Genomic DNA, 5,362 nt, shown 5'->3' on the forward strand with positions numbered 1-5,362 from the left:
AAACGATACTCAAAAAATCCGATTATTTTTCTGAGTGATCAAAATATCATTATATAATCCCTAAAAATTTTCAGAAACTAACTCTTTAGCTAAAATACATTTGTTCGCATAATTCGGCAGTTAAAACTCGATTAAACAAGAATCCACAAATCAAATCTAGGGTTCTCCAATGGACCCCAAAATTCATGTGTGATCTTACAATGACATTTATGAGTTCTCCACAAAATTTCCTAATTTTCCAATTGGTTAAATATTTTTCCCAATAAATCACCAATAAACGGTATTAAAATAGCCAAATATTCTCCGTTTATCAAAATATTACCAAATTTGGACAGGGACTCATTCATATGATCTCTGATGTCCCTGAATTTTTTCATAGGCTAATAACAAGCACGTCAATATCTAATCCTAAGCAGCCCCTAAACGAGTGTTTCGTGTGTTACCTTTGCGTTTTCCTAGTGCTTAGGCCTTTTTATCGCCTTTCCGGGTTCTTCGTTCTCTAGATAGTATATCTAAAGGTAATGTATCATAAAACCAAGCATATAACATCAATCATTATGTAGGTTCCCTGGATGGATCGCACGAGATATCTCGATCTACTCAGGTGCGGAATCCCTGCGTAGATCGTTACGAGTAAGAACACGAATCACACGAACACACGAAACGAACACACGTTATATAATAACTCAAACACGTGATACGATATCACGTTTACAGACACACATTACAGCTCTCGTAACAACTCGAACAAACTAACACGAACAACTGATTCAACCAAACAGCCGTAACCTAGGACTATTTATACACGACAACTTCGCCTGGCATGTTCAGGCGAAGTTGTCCATAACTTCGCTTGACTAACAAGTTCGCCTAGGCGAACTTGTTAACAACTTCGCTTAAGACATATATAAAACATAATTAACATTACAGACTCGATTACAGACACTAGACTATGAACTACTGACATTATGCACCAACAGACTCCCCCTTGGCAGTAGCTTCATGTCTTGATCTTCAAGCACGTGTCTTGTAACCTTCAATCTCTTTGTCTTCATGCATGTACTCCTTCTCTCACACATACCGTGACTACTCGCTGATATTTCCTCGCTTCGTCTTTCCAAGCAGGAATATAAAATATCTTCTTTTCATTTAACACCTGCAGATTAGCTTTCGATAAATTAACAAGATTCATCGGATCATACACTCTTAGCACTTCTTGTTCGTCTTCGTCTTCCATCACGGCTTCAGCAGTCTGGCAATCAACATACCACCATTTAAGGTTCTTGAACACATCCTTGGGCATTGTCTTCATCGGCACATCTTTAAGACACCGAATCGGTTTGTACTTCATTACCATCAAAGGCTTGCCATCTGCTCTCATTCCCCTTTCTTTATCTTCCACTAGCTTTCCCTTCTGTGGCTTTAATAACTCAAACTTCTTTTCTTTAATACTTTCTTTCCACACGATCTTCCCAATAACTCTGGCCATGTTGTCGTCACTTCTATTAATCAACCCCAATCTAGCCAAATCCTTCACCTCACATTCAGGCAATGTATTGAGAGATCTCAACGTCCTCTTAAAGTATTGGATCTCATCATATCTTTTCACCACGAACACTTTTAACTGTTCATCATATAGCCAACAGATAATTCCTTTCTTTGATTCAGCATAGCCTTTGATATTATAACTTTTCTTGAACATGGTTGGAACAGCAGGCTTCTTAGTTTTGATAAACCAATGAGCATAGCCTTCCTTCCATCTAGGCTGCTCCTCCCATTCTGTATCATCACCTGCTGTGTCTTGACATACATCTGACTTTTCAACTTCAGGGATCTCGTGTTCAACATTCTCCTCAACTATTTCACCCTCTTCAACATCATCTTCAATCACTATTTCAGCACCAATCTTTTCAATCTCCTCAATAACTCATAAGTTTTTTTTTTTTTTCGAAACGAAAATAGCGATACTATAACTCCTTCCAACCATCAAACGGTTGAGAGCATACACCACACCAGATTAACAGTCACGAGTGATTCACATATATACTCACACCTTAAACTCTTCAAACATGTTTAGTTCTCGTGGGATAAACGTGTCAAAAACTTGCACCAACTGGAAATCTAACAACCACTTATGGCAACATCAAAAACAAAAGCAACTTTTGAGATCCGGTCTGTCAACTCTTCTATATAGATTTCACATATATATCAGGGTTTTGATCTTGAGCAGCTGGTAAAAGAAACCTTTGGCTTATTCAGTCTTCTTTTGCTTCTTTTGAGCCATTGGAATGTTTTGCAAGATGAGATCAACTTTCTTTAACACCACACTCATGTTCTTGTGCACAACTATCAACTTTTCATCTATTTGAGGCTGGAACGTATCATATAACAAAGGAACCGACAAGCTAAGAAGCACCCCAATATAAACCAGTGTAAGAAAATTAAACAAACTACCAATACAAGAAACCATCCATAATCCAAAAGCAACCAGAACTAAAGTCCTCAAGTTCCCATCAACCGCAATTTCATGAACGGTTGCTAAAGCCCGATTAACCCAAACTCTGATCTCATCAGCAGCAATCAGAACAGACTCTTCAGATATATCCAAATCAGGAATCGGAGGCAACGGCCGGTTAAGAAGCGAAGCCGATTTCACCCAAAAGAACAAGATCACAACCAAAAGCAAAAGAGAATTAGCTACAAAGGATAAGAAATTATATCCAGCTCGTTCAAACAAAACCCACATGACAGTTGAACCAATTAACAACATAACACCTCCGTAACATTTCCTCCATAGCAATGTATCAGCAACTGGGCCACCGCCGAGAGCGTGGTGGACGGAGATTGGACGGAATTCGCCCATTGTAGGTTCCCTGGATGGATCGCACGAGATATCTCGATCTACTCAGGTGCGGAATCCCTGCGTAGATCGTTACGAGTATAGAACACGAATCACACGAACACACGAAACGAACACACGTTATATAATAACTCAAACACGTGATACGATATCACGTTTACAGACACACGTTATAGCTCTCGTAACAACTCGAACAAACTAACACGAACAACTGATTCAACCAAACAGCCGTAACTTCGCCTGGCATGTTCAGGCGAAGTTGTCCATAACTTCGCTTGAATTGTTAACAACTTCGCCTAGGCGAACTTGTTAACAACTTCGCTTAAGACATATATAAAACATAATTAACATTACAGACTCGATTACAGACACTAGACTATGAACTACTGACATTATGCACCAACACATTAAGATTTGTAACATAGGGTTTTGATTAGGGTTTAAATTCGAGTGTTTGAACCGTAAAATTGCGATATAAACATCCTAATCCGTGTTTTTGGCCAAAAGAGTGTATGATTCTGTTTCGTAACCATGTTTAAGATCAAAAAATACTTTTTTTTATCATATTAAAGGTTTTTACATGGTTAAACATAATTTTCACTAATCAAACTATGTTCTTATGATTAAAACAAGCCTTAAATAAGTTCAAAACTCAACAAAATAGACTTTTTGCCTTAGGGTCCTGGTTAGAAATGGAGAGAATCAGCTGTTCTAGAAGTATTTTAAGGTTATGACGTGAAAATGATCAAGGAAATAACTTAAACATGAAGATATGTAAGTGGGTGGAACCCCCTCACTTGTGGCCACCCTAATGAGGGGCCCTCTGGGCCTCTCTTTTGGCCACTAATGCCTCGTTTTGGGTGCCCAAGTGAAATCCCTAGTCCAAATTTAGTTTGGGTTCGGTTTTTGATGAGAAAACTTGTCACACCCTGACCAAAGGCGGCGGAACATGCCGGGATACGACGGATTGCCCATAGTGCATGACACTATTTTAACTGATAACATTTAACAAACTCATTTAAATTTCACAACATCAAAATGTCACATAACATACTTGTTCATAAGATAATCATAACAAAATATAGCAAATAAATATTGTTCATTTTTGCTCATATCCTAAAGGTCTTGATGACGTTTTCTCCAACTCCATAATCAACCCAAATGCAAACCTGTAACGTTTTATAAAATAAAGTTTATCAACACAAAGGTTGGTGAGCAATTCATAGTTTTGAGCATATATGTATATAATAAGAAAAGCCACAATCTTGTATACGAAACAACAAATAAATAGCAATAATTTGGATAATAAGAGGTCGCTAATAAGAATACATTAGCGACACCGTCTATAAGAGAATACCAATTAGATTTGGATTTCATGAGGTCGTTAATTAGAATACATTAACGACACCGTGCTATAAGAGAATGCCAGATAGTTCACGGATTTATGAATCAACCCTCCAAAAGAGATAAACACATAAGCATATAAACATATAAGCATAGAACACCAAATTGAGCATTTATTTAAGTAAAGTATGCAATAACGGTTGTGGTTTAAGATTCAAGTATAAAGCATTTAATTTGAATAAGTATGAAATGTCACCCCAAAACTGTCACACCCCGAAACCACGGCCTAGGCGTATGACACATATGTTGGTACCACACAATTGTAAATAAATCAGAGTTACGTTTAATAGCGGAAGACTTTATAAACTTGTGGATTTAAAGTGTAATATTTACATTACAAAAGACGGGATTATAAAATACCTGTTTTAAGTTATAACAAAAGTATTACTTGTTTTTAATTGCAAACCACCATTTTAATATTTAAAGTTTATACAAAATAGATCCGAGCCATCGGATATATTTTGAGCACTTCGTTCCTCCAAGCGCTAATTTTTGGTCACCTGCAAAATGTAAGAAAACACGTCAGCAATGAATGCTGGTGAATATGCTGACGCTAAAAATATTTTCTTTACTTAATTACCCCTCGAGACTACGTAGGCCTCGGCCCAACGTGGCTTAGGAATAATCAAGTTAAAACAACACAATTTATTAACTCAAGTCTTTATACTCGGTTCCCCCAGCAAACACCGCAGCGTTCGACTAGTTGAGTGCCTATGCGTATACACAAGGTCATACTCCCCGCAGGCGAGCGTAATTGTGACCAGGTGTGATATGCCCACCACATATGTAAGGATCCAGACAAACGTACACGATAGCCTAAGGCCAGTATTTATACCCTTGTTTATAAATGTTTTAGAGACACTTAGTCTCATGTAAAGTTTTTCATATAACATGTTGACTCGTTTGAAAACAAGTTTGTAAAAGTTAGGGCGTATTCACCTATTTCAATTTGGATCGGCTTCAAACACCGTCCGAGGGTCTTTCCCTTGTTATCTCGCACCTATAGTACGAGTATAAACATTTGTTAGTCGGATATGCAATCCGGCTTAAGACCTTTAGTCTTATTTTATAAACTTTACCTCGATGAACCTTTAGTTC

The 5,362-nt window shown here is 37.6% G+C and overlaps 1 pseudogene; it reads right to left on the bottom strand.

Moving 5' to 3' along the window:
* Window positions 1-2,019: 2,019 nt before the first annotated feature.
* Window positions 2,020-2,863, bottom strand: LOC143554290 (reticulon-like protein B11 pseudogene; annotated as a pseudogene).
* Between the last annotated feature and the right edge of the window lie 2,499 nt (window positions 2,864-5,362).

This window comes from Bidens hawaiensis, unplaced genomic scaffold, assembly GCF_021521415.1.
Source record: "Bidens hawaiensis isolate Kalapana, Puna unplaced genomic scaffold, B.hawaiensis_p1.1 tig00017578_1, whole genome shotgun sequence".
Lineage (NCBI taxonomy): Eukaryota > Viridiplantae > Streptophyta > Magnoliopsida > Asterales > Asteraceae > Bidens > Bidens hawaiensis.